This window comes from Ursus maritimus, unplaced genomic scaffold (genome assembly GCF_017311325.1).
Source record: "Ursus maritimus isolate PB19 unplaced genomic scaffold, ASM1731132v1 scaffold_6, whole genome shotgun sequence".
NCBI classification, from domain to species: domain Eukaryota; kingdom Metazoa; phylum Chordata; class Mammalia; order Carnivora; family Ursidae; genus Ursus; species Ursus maritimus.
Window position 1 is genome coordinate 12,994,135 of NW_024426774.1, and position 12,029 is coordinate 13,006,163.

Below are 12,029 nucleotides of genomic sequence, written 5' to 3' on the forward strand. Positions count from 1 at the left end.
ACTCACCTCTTTGACATTGTAGAATAAGAATCCTTAGATCATCCTTAAAAAAAATCATCTAAGGGGATTTCCCAACTTTTCCCAGACTTTTCATTGAGTTGTCAAGTTGCTAATTTTTTTTCCTTTGTTGTATGGAGAATCCCATAGGAATTAATTCTTTATCATTTTTTGCTCTACATTTAACATAAAAGGGAAATAAATTAAAATATATACTATTGGGTATTTCCAAATATTTTAATATCTTCACTGATATATAGCTGCCATTCTGCTTTTCAAATATACTATTAAGTCTGCTTTTTAAAGTATCTATTTTACATATTTATTCATTAACCCTCATTTGAGAATAATTAACCTAGCTATTTTTCTGACTGTATATCCTAATTTTTTTCTGCATCAGTTGTCATCACTAAGTTTTTTAATGGTGCTGCTAAATATAGCCAAATAAGGCCCTCATTACTGAGGACTCAAAGGCATTTACTCTGGGATCTGGGAGCCAGTTTTTAATCAACGAAACAGTCATTAAGTACTAGTATCTATTACATATTCAATATGTAGGCATTAACAATAAAAACCATTTAATAATATAAAAAGTTAAAAAAAAACCTTGTATGTAATTTTAAATAGATTATATAAATGATATATACTTTTGGTTCAAAAGAATTGAGTAATTAAGGATTGGAGTAGACCTAAAGGCATCACAAAGAATATTTATGATTTGGATATAAAAAGAATAGTTGATACATTCTAGATAAGAACAACAAAGAGTGTGACTAAAGGCATAGACAAAAGTGTAAGGTATACTTGGGCAATAGTAAGAAGGCAAGTGTGTTTGAGAGTAGGCAAGTGTAAAGGCGTAAAAGAAGATAGACAGGAAAGAGACTGAAGTTAGGGTGTTCAGAACCTTGAATGACAGACTAAAAAAACGGTGTGGACTTTATGCTATAGGAAAGATTATATCTGTGGGTTTGCTTCAGGAGAAAGATGTATGCTAAGAGAAATAAGTCAGTCAGAGAAAGACAATTATCATATGATCTCAATGATATGTAGAATTTGAGAAACAAGGCAAAGGATCATAGGGGAAGACACGAAAAAATGGAACAAGATGAAACCAGAGAGGGAGACAAACCATAAGAGACTCTTAATCTCAGGAAACAAACTGAGGGTTGCTGGATTGGAGGGAGGTGGAAGGGATGGGATGGTTGGGTAATGGACACTGGGGAGGATATGTGCTATGGTGGGCTCTGTGAACTGTGTAAGACTGATGAATCACAGACCTGTACCCCTGAAACAAATAATACATTATATGTTAATAAAAAAATAAATAAAATAGCATTTTAGAAAAATTCACCTAGTGGCCACATTTAGGATGAATTGGAAACAAGTGAAAGAGCAGGATCCATAGCAGAAATTAGGGCCATTGTCGTAGAATCAGAAATATTAAGGACCTGTATTTAAACATAAGCCATAGGAATGGAAAGGAAAATACAAATGGGAGCGATATTTTTAAGAAATTACTATTAGAATATGATACTGCTGTGCTGTCATGAGGGTAAGGAATCAGCAATGATTTCTAGGATTAAAACCTAAAGGATTAGGAAAATCAATAGAGATACCATTACTAGAAGAGGTGAGTGGAGAGGTTATACTCATTTAAGAGTATGTCATGAGAATAAAGTTTGGGTTTAGGTATGTTGCATTGAAGAAATTGCTAGACTTTTTCTAGTCGGAAAAACAGAAACAGATCTCAACAGAGAGAAAGGCTATAAATGCAGAAGATGTTGTGTCAGTATGTGTATTAAAATGCATCAGCATGTTTGTGAAGGGCAGAAATATCAGAACTGCATGCTCCCTGCAACTTTTTGTTGCTGTTATTATGTTCTAACTATACATGGTAATGAGCAAAATGATATGATTTATATTCTGTGCTACTTATATATACAATCACATGGCATCTGTAAACTCTGTGTGGGCATAAAAACCTCTTAACTCTTGATGGAAATTAAATCTCATCTCTTTTTACTAGCACAGTTGGCTTAGTTTTAAAACATGATTGCAAAGTGATCCTTGCTTTAATGTAGTCTGATTTTGACTGTATTGTAAGCTAGCGAATTTTTACTAGGGTATGATATCATCATCAAAAGGCTTTTAAGCAGGAACTCCTTGAAAATATTTTATTTATTGTTTAAGATGGTAAGTTTTAATGTTTGAATTTTCGAATTCATTTCACAAAAATTAGTTTGAGTGAGTGGCAAAGAATCTTTAAATCAGAGCATGTGGATTTCAGTGTTTACTTGCATATTGGCAGTCTCTCTCAAAATATAAAAACAAATAACATTTCCCTTAGAAAGTGTAAAAGGGAAAACTATTCAAACCTTTACAAAGGCCTTGAAAAGCTGTGGTCATGTCCAAGAAAGCTACCAAATGAACAGTTAGAGAAAAAAAAAAATTGAGTCTAGTACAGATTGCATTTGTCAATGGAGGGAAAGAAAGACAGAAAAGAAAAAAGAGAAAAAGACAAGGACAGGACAACTACATAGGGTAGAATAATAGAATAAAACCTATTTCTTTCATTGCAAATGATTACACTGGTTGCCAAAAGACAGTTCAGTTCTAGGGTCTAACGCCAATTGTAAACATTGTTGCCCAGTCAAATAAGCCTAGAAACTCCCTCTGTCAAGTCTAATTTCCTCTTTCGTAAATCACAATGGTGTTCATGGAAATTAACTCAAACAATAAGTCATCCCTTTTTAAAATGTTTTTATAAGATATTCCACCATATCTGGCACAAGCCTGCATTAAATAATAAAGATAACGAGAATAAAAGAATACAGATTCTTCCCTCTCCACCAAAGTGGCAAGTCATTCACACAGCTTTTCAGATAGAAAGAGTATAAACATAAATAATACCATAAATGGCCCATTCTCTTAGATTAATACATTTATTAGCTCCTAAGGAGAAAGAGTTTCACTCTATTTAGAAGTATTTAGAAAGAACTATTTATAAAAATGCATGTTGAATTCCTAGGCTGAAGAGTAAATTTCAGCTTTTTCAAAACTGACCTTCACTTATTGGGTTCAAATTGCTTTCAAAATAACCATGATCCCAAGTTTCAGTTACTTACTTTTCAAGGAGTATACTGATGTATGAAAATTATAATGGTTATAGGTAGCAGAATTTTAATAGAATGTGGTCTTTATAGATTTAATCTTTGGGCTGTATCTATTTGTGAGTGATCTTAAAGATTATAATGACAGTAATATGCCATTTTGCTAAAGCACAAATAGGAATCTTGTGCAACTATAAAGTTGGTATTTGTAACTGATAACTAAATCGGTTAGTCTGGGCAACTGACTACCCTGTGTCTGCAGTTCAATGTAGCCTTGTTGTTCTTATTTAATTTATTGTCTCACTTAATACTCTATAAGGAGGCACTATTATGGTCACTTTACCAACAAAGCTATTTTATCCTGGAGTGATATTCATATATTGGAGAGTCAAGAAGGTCTTAGGACATAACCCTCATAAATACCACGGTCTACTATATATTAAAGAAGCAATACAATTAATCTGCTATTTAGTCTTATTTTTCATCCAGTCCACAATCAGTATGCTTGAATTTCTAATACTATACTACAATCTCCGTAATTGAAATTGCTAAGGTCTACGGTCAATGAGTGTTTCTGAAAACATTATATGTGCGACAAACCTAAAATTTCTGTAAATAGTACAGCCTATTTTAAAAGATCATTACATTGGCAAAGTGTATTATAAGTCTAATTTCAAAATATTGTTTAACATTACAATGTTACTAATACTCAATTTTATTAGAACATCTATAAACCAGTCCGGAAAATCTTAAACAGAATTTGTATTACTTCTAGCAGTGGTGCTGTGATCAATGTACCTAATTTAATTTTTTATGAAAAAACAATATGAAAGTTCTCTAAGGAAATTATTTATAAAATAAACTCAAAACCAAAACCATGAATTTAATTTACAGTCATGCATACTTCAGAGATATTGTGGGCTCAGTTCCAGACCACCACAATAAAGGCAATATCAAAATAAAGCAAGTCAAATGAATTTTTTGGTTTCCTAGTGCATATAAAAGCTATATTTACACTACACTGTCGTCTATTAAGTGTGCAATAGCATGATGTAAAAAATGTACATACCTTAATTTAAAAAATACTTTATTGCTAAAAAATGCTAACCATCTTCTAAGCTTTCAGTGAGTCATAATCTTTTTGCTGGTGGAGGGTCTTGCCTTGATGATGATGGCTGCTGTCTGATCAGGGTAGTGGTTGCTGAAGGTTGGGGTAGCTATGGCAATATCTTAAAATAAAGCAACAATGAAGTTTATCAAATCCATTGACTCCTCCTGTCATGAATGATTTCCCTATAGCCTGGGATGCTGTTTGATAGCATTTTACCCACAGTAGAACTTCTTCCAAGATCAGAGTCAACCCTCTCAAACCCCGGTGCTGCTGTATCAACTAAGCTTATATAATACTCTAAATCCTCTGTTGTCATTTCAACAGTCTTCACAGCATCTTCATCAGGAGTAGACTCCATCTCAAAAAACCACATTCTTTACCCATCCATAAGAAGTAACTCCCCATTCATCAAAGTTTTATCATGAGATTGCAGCAATTCAAATATAATAGTATTCGCAAGTTTGAAATACTATAAGAATAACCAAAATATGACACAAAGACACAAAATAACACAAATGTTATTGGAAAAAATGGCACCAATAGACTTGCTCAATGCAGGGTTGCTACGAACCTTCAATTTGTAAAAAATACAATATCTGCAAAGCACAATAAAGCAAAGCATGATAAAATGAGGTATGCCTGTTGTTTTAAATTGGAAGTAACTAGCTCAATATAATCTGAGATGCAAATTATCACTATTCCTTTACTATCCAGAATTTTGTGAATTTTTGAACTGCAGAGATCCACTTTTACGTAGAGTTTTAAATCTTTCTCAGTTTATAACTAAGAAAATCAAGTCATGAAGGGAACTTAAGTGATTTGCCCAAGACTACATCTAATAGATAGTAGGGTTGGTTCTTGAATCCACATCTTAACTCAAAGTCCACTGGTTTTCACAGAAAAAAAAAAGTATATCTATTTGTAGAAAACTTTATCTTTCTATTATCTCACTGCCAGAATAGTCTTTATCGTAAACCTAAGTGTTAAATGCTGTATTTAAATGGAGTTCTCCTCTGTATTTCTTAGGGCTTCTGTAACAAGATATGATAGAATGGGTATCTTAGAACAACAAAAATTTATTCTTCCACAGTTCTGGAAGCCAGAAATCTGAAAACAAGGTGTCACGATGGTCTAGGGGCTCTGAAGAAGAATCTGTTCCATGACTCTCTTTCACCTTCCAGTGGTTGCTGAAAATCCCTGACATTCTTTGGCTTGTGGATAACTCCAATCTCTGCCTCCAAAATACACTAAATCAGTGTAAAATAATAAAATAAACTGTATCTCAATCACCAAATTTTAGTGGATCCCCAAATTTTCAGTGGAAAACTATAAACAACCAATAAAATATTCCCATCTTTGTTATATTACAAGTAATTTGAATAAAAGTGGATTCTTTGATGGCTCCGAGATTGGGGGCAAAATATAAAAATAAAAATGTTTTAATAAATAAGTCATTTGCAGTTTTAGTGTAAAAAGTTCCTTGGGATTATACTGTGGACTGCTATTGGATGCCCGGCACCCTTTGTCGTTGGGTTTGTAATGAACTGTGGTTTCCTAAATCAAGGAAAATAAAGTGAGGCAAACATTTATGTTTTTTAACTTTAGTAGTCCAAGCAATAGTAACTCACCTTCTTCCTAGATTATAATCTACTACTGCGTGTTTTTGTCATACTAAGCAAGAACCTGGAACTGAGAAAGATGGAAACTAGTGGAACATTTTGTCAGTATTAGAGAGTAGTTACTGAAAAAATAGAATTAGATTACTGAATTGCACCTAGTATAACCACATTATAACCATAGTATAACCTAGTATAACCATTATAACCACATAAGAGTTGATAATCTCATGTATAAAATGAGGATGGCTCAGTTGAGCATTGGATTCTTGGTTTCGGCTCAAGTCGTGATCTCAGGGTTATGAGATCAAGCCCTATGTTGGGCTCTGCACTCAGTATGGAGTCTGCTTGGAATTCTCTCTCCCTCTCCATTTGCACCTCCCTCTCTCTCTCAATCTCCCTCTCTCTCAAATAACTAAATGAATCTTTAAAAGTAAATTAATTAAATAAAATGAGGAAAATTATATCTGGGGATTATATAAAATAAGAATGATGAAATCATTTAAAACCTGTAAAATATAAGGTATTTTATTATAGTTCCATGCTTACAATTTATGCCTAATGTCCAGAAAAACAAACAAAAAAGAACAATATAATAAAAAAAAACATTGAAAATCAGTTGGTTTACAAGCTTTTAAATATGTTGAATGTGGGTTATCTGTGTGATAGTAATTCAACCAAGATGTAAGACATACATAAATAAATGTTACAAATTTCTTTATAGCAGCTAGTAACTAAATTCAATCAAGGACCATACATTGGTTAAGATGTATGTTTTTACACCAATATCATATATTTGCCTTTTGAAATGAAAAGCAGTGGTGCCTGGGTGGCTCAGTCCATTAACCACTCCTGGTTTCAGCTCAGGTCAAGATCTCAGGGTCATGAAATCAAGCCCCTCTTGGTGGGGCTCCACACTCAACCTGGAGTCTACTTGAGATTCTCTCTCTCTCCCTCTGCTCTTCCCCTTCTCCAGCTCTCACTCTCTCTCTCTCTCTTTAAAATAAATAAATAAATCTTTTTTAAAAAAAAACTTCTACTTAATTAATAGTCAAATTACCATTACATCCTATCTTATATTTAAATAGAGTCTCATGGTTTGTAAAGTATTCTCCTATATACTATTTCAGTTAATCTTGACAACAGCCTTGCAAACTGTCTTCTAAGTGCTAGGAAGAGAAGATTCTTCTGTTAAGAAATTATATTTCAGCTGAACTTGAAGTATTAATAGAAATGTTCCAGGCAAGGCAAAGAAAATTTTCCCAGAACAGAAAAATAGCATACGCAAGACTATAGAGAAGTAAAAGTACAGCTCCCCAGTGTGATGGAGCAGAGAACACTAAAGAGATGTGGCAGGAGATGGGGCTGGAGGGTACGCAAGAGCCAGAACATAAGGGGTCTTGCATGGTGTGCTAAGGAATTTTTATTTTTATCATTTAAAGTGAGAAACTACTCAATAGTTTTTTTCAAAGGAGCGATGTGATTTTATGTGAGGTTTTGCAATCATCATGAAAATGAAAAAGAACAAGTCCAGCAGTGAGATGATGAAAGGCTGAATGAACTAACACAGTGGCACTGAGGGGTGGATTCGAGAGACATTCAGAAAACGGAATTTGCAGGATTTAAGTAACGATTTGACAGGGAATGAGAGAGATAGAAGAGCGGAAGGTGATGTCCAAGGTTCTGATTTAGAGCACTGGGTTGATAGTGGACACCCTCAAAGTGCTAGGGAGCACAGGCAGACTGGTGGAAGTGGAGGGCAGAGGAGATCAATATTTTGTAGATGTTGAGTTTGAGGTATCTGTGAGACATTCACATGTAGATGTTCTGTAGGCAGTTGTAAATAAGAAACTGGAGAACAACTGGGTGGCTCAGTCAGTTAAGCATCAGACTCCTGATCTCAGTTCAGGTCTTGATCTCAGGGTCATGAGTTCAAGTCCCATGTTGGGCTCCACTCTGAGCATGAAGCCTACTTAAAAAAAAAAAAAAAAAAGAAAGAAAAGAAAGGAAAGGAAAAGAAAAGAAAAAAAAAAAGAAAAGAAAAGAAACTGTAGAGCAAGAGAAAAGTCTGGATTTAAGATCACCAACAGTCATTCTTCCTCTTCTGGAATACTCCTTTAGGATGTTATAATGAACTTAAAGGAGAAATATAGTAAAAACAACAACAAAACAACAGCAACAACAAAAAGAGGGAGCGTTCTATTTCTATTCCCCTTCATGCAATAGATGAAAANNNNGGAATGCTGGGAAAGGTGGACTTCTTTTTCTGGGCCTCTTTCCTCCCTCTTCCCCTTCCCAAATTAGTTGCTCTGTGGTTAAGGTAGGCAAGTAGCAGTCTGCCACATGGTGGAAGATTCTGAATACATGACTTAGGGTTTGAAGTTTTCTCAGGAGAAAATGGGAGACTATTGAAGAGAAATAAGATGATCACAGTATTCACAATATTCTGCTTGCATAGGTAAATAGATGGATAAAAAAGTAGTAATTTATAGAGGGAGAATCATAACATTAACTGGAATGGGGTGAAGAAATAGAAACTGAACTAAGTGAAGAAGGCATCTGGAGATATTACTAATATATATGTTGCCTCAGCCCTCTCCTCATCTGTAAAATGGGTGACAATAGTACTTATACATAAATAAAGTCGTTGTGAAATGGAATGCTGCATATAAAGTGCTCAGGACACTGACTGACACAAAGTAGGTATTCGATACGTGTCTGATAAGTGAATGAGGGAGATCAAAAGGAATCCGACCGGGGCGCCTGGGTGGCACAGCAGTTGGGCATCTGCCTTCGGCTCAGGGCGTGATCCCGGCATTGTGGGATCGAGCCCCACATCAGGCTCCTCCGCTAGGAGCCTGCTTCTTCCTCTCCCACTCCCACTGCTTGTGTTCCCTCTCTCTCTGGCTGTCTCTATCTCTGTCAAATAAATAAATAAAATCTTTAAAAAAAAAAAAAGGAATCCGACCTGCAGCTGCTACTAAACACCTCCATTAGTTTACTTAAGCATTTTTTTTTTCTTTTTAAAAAATTAATACAATCCACTCTCTTCGAGACTGTAGTACAGGTACTAAAACTACAATCTGGAAGAAAAACAAGAATCATCAATGATCACGCTCTCTACCTGAACCTCCTTAGGATGGTCAAATGAACTTTAAAGGGGGGAATATGATAAGAACACTAAAAAATGAGGAAGTCCTTTCCTCCTTCGAGGAATAGGTGAATATATAAACCCAGCTGTGAAAATCGTTTGGTGAAGGATCTGAGTTTGTTTTTGTTGGTAGTCTCAGAAGGAGTGAAGAATTCATTATTTTTATTTTCCTTTATATTTTATGCTAACATTCTCTCTTGACTTGAAAAGTATCATTAAAAATTCAAAAGAACTATATTAAGGAAAATAAAGACTGAAGGTAGGAGCAAGTTAGTAAGATATGTTTTAAGCAAGAAGGGCTTTTGAAGACCCTTTGACATCAGGTGGTTTTCAAAGTACAGAAGCGCCAGCGTATGAATCCGTGATTATATTTGCAGTGGCTATTCACACAACTCAAAAAGAGTACAGCCTAGTGCACAGGACTACCTAAAAAGTCATTGAAGAAAAAAATAGATATCATATTTTGTACAATTCTTCTATCAGCCTTTCTTTTGTGTGTTGAAAACACGCAACAATAATGGTGAAAATTTCCAACTTAAAAGCCCTCCTGGGAATTTATAAGTTAGGCCCAAATGTGGAAGACACAATGGAATAAAGCACTTTCTATTCTTAAGACTGCAGAGCACCTGCATTTGCCATGACCATTTCTAAGACTCCAAGAAACTTCCAGGAAACGCAAAGCTTTGACAATAATTCATTCAGCAGGGATTTAAGGAACTTTTATTGCGGATTTTCAATTTTTAAGGAAACTGGTGACACAGCTAAGAATAATCTTTCAAAATGAGTTTACATTCAGTCATGGATTAGAGCTAAATCAGAGGTCCACGGGGAGAAATGATCAATGGAGTTCTTTAACACTAGGACTGTCAATCCCTCTTCTGCATAGAGACTTGGAACTCACTCCCTAACTGCATGGGAATCACTTCCTCATGGTCTTGCATTTTTCCACTTATTTTAGAAAAACATGTAGAAGGAATACAAACATATAAAATGAAATACTTTCTGCTAGAAAAGTTACTATATAGCTTTATTCTAGGTAATAACTTGCTGTTGACCTCAGAAAGTTATTTTATTTCGTTGGCCTATCCGTATATTTTTAAAAATAGGATAAATAAAACAGGATAAACATAATTATCTTATGTAATGCATCTCTGTAAGGATTAATACCCATAGCTTTCTGAAACAGACACTTTACCTATACAAGAAAATTGCTATCATTATTCTGCATGAATTTAAATGAGTTTAAATCCATTTTTCCAATTCCTGTCTCTTTTCATTTTCTAATGTTGACTTTCAAACACTTAATATTCCTTCCAATTTCCTAAATGCCCCCATGCCTTAAGTTCCACCGTTCTTGGCTCATATATTTTATACACAGCATGTCTATTAAATAATATTACCATGAGCTCAGAGGACCACAAGCTCAGACCTGTTATCCTCCTCGCGTTTTGTACCGTCATTCTCTGTGTTCAACTTGTCTGTGTCTCGATTAAAGTGGATGCCAATATTAAATGAAGTTCTGTACACCTAAAAGGTCATTCTTAGTTTCATTTTGTTTGTTTGAATCTGGGAAAGAGTGAGGTGGGAAGTAAGGCTACCTCGGAAAACAATACAATTTATGAGGAAAGGAAAAGAGCTCCCCAGTAGTTTCTGGGCAAGTGAGGATTCTACTAGGTACTCCAAAAAAACCAACCAAACAAACAAACAAACAAAACAAAAAAAAACAAAAACAAAAAAACCCCCAAAACAACAACAACAAAAAACCCAAAAAACCCCCACAAAAAAACCCCAAAACTCTTTTCTACAGCACCTTCCTCTCCTCCCCATCCCCCTAAAAATTCTCCAGAGTATGAAAGGTGACCCCGCTATCCATCCACAGTGCTGGAGGGCTTTAAGTCAATGGAACTACTGCTACACCTCCATGGTATTCTGCACCCAGAAGGGTGCGGTATTCCAATTCCTCTACTCCAGGGCTCAGAGCGCGGGACCGAGCACCTCTGTTCTTCCGTGATTATCAGTGACATCTGCAAATGCCCAAAGAAGGAAAGAAACTGAGGGTTCCCTGATTTTTTAGTGTCTACCACATTCCTCTTTTCAAGTTCATTCTGCCATCCTAAAGAGGGGAACCGCTTTCCGTAATTTTAACGATAATGTTCCTTTGGTGTCTTAGAATTTGCTTCCCTACGGTGATTTCACGCTGCACATAAAACTCGATCAAAAGGCATCTCAGAAAAAAAATTTAACAACAAAACATTAAAGCTTAAGAAAATAAAGTTGCATCACAGCTGGAGATTAAAAATTAAGATACCGCATTCAGGACGCCAAACAACGCTTCAGTGCAAATAAAACTTTTTAAACATTTTCTGCCGAATTAGACAAAGCTGCTTCACAAAAGCGCACGCATCGAAATCAAACCTCCCCTACAACAGAACACGCTTTAAAGTATCAGCGTTCGTTTTTTCCTAAGCACAAGTTGAAAGTAAGTTATCTAAACCCGAATATTGCCACGAAAGAGACCGCCAGGGCGCAAAACATATGCACATCTCTTCCACGCGGAGAAATGGCATTATGACCCCTTCCTTCAGCTGATGCGGATTGCAATGCGGAGGCTGTCTCCAGAGAGAAACCAGACAGCCCAGCTTAAAACGCTTTAGTAAGGGAGATCGACAAAAGACGATAAATTAATTTGAAAGCTTTGGAGGCTGTCTCCACGGCCAACCGAAGAGACATATCCAGAACTGACTTTTGCCCCCACCCCAACCCAAGAAACGGAAAGAAACAACCCACCAGCCCCGCTGCGCAGTGCGCACTGCGGCCCGGGAGCGCGGAGCTGGCGCCCGCCAGACTCTCAATGTGTTTAGCTGCCGCAACGCGCCCGGGCGCGCGCCCTGCTCCGCGGGACTCCGCGCTCCGGGTTTCCGAGGTCGCCAGCACCCCGCGGAAGAGCCCCGCCGGGAGGGGACTTCTGCGCGCTCAGTCCCGGGAGTCCCGAGAGCGCTCCCCCACCCTGCGCCACCTTCCCGAGGCGTCTGGCCCAGGAAAGC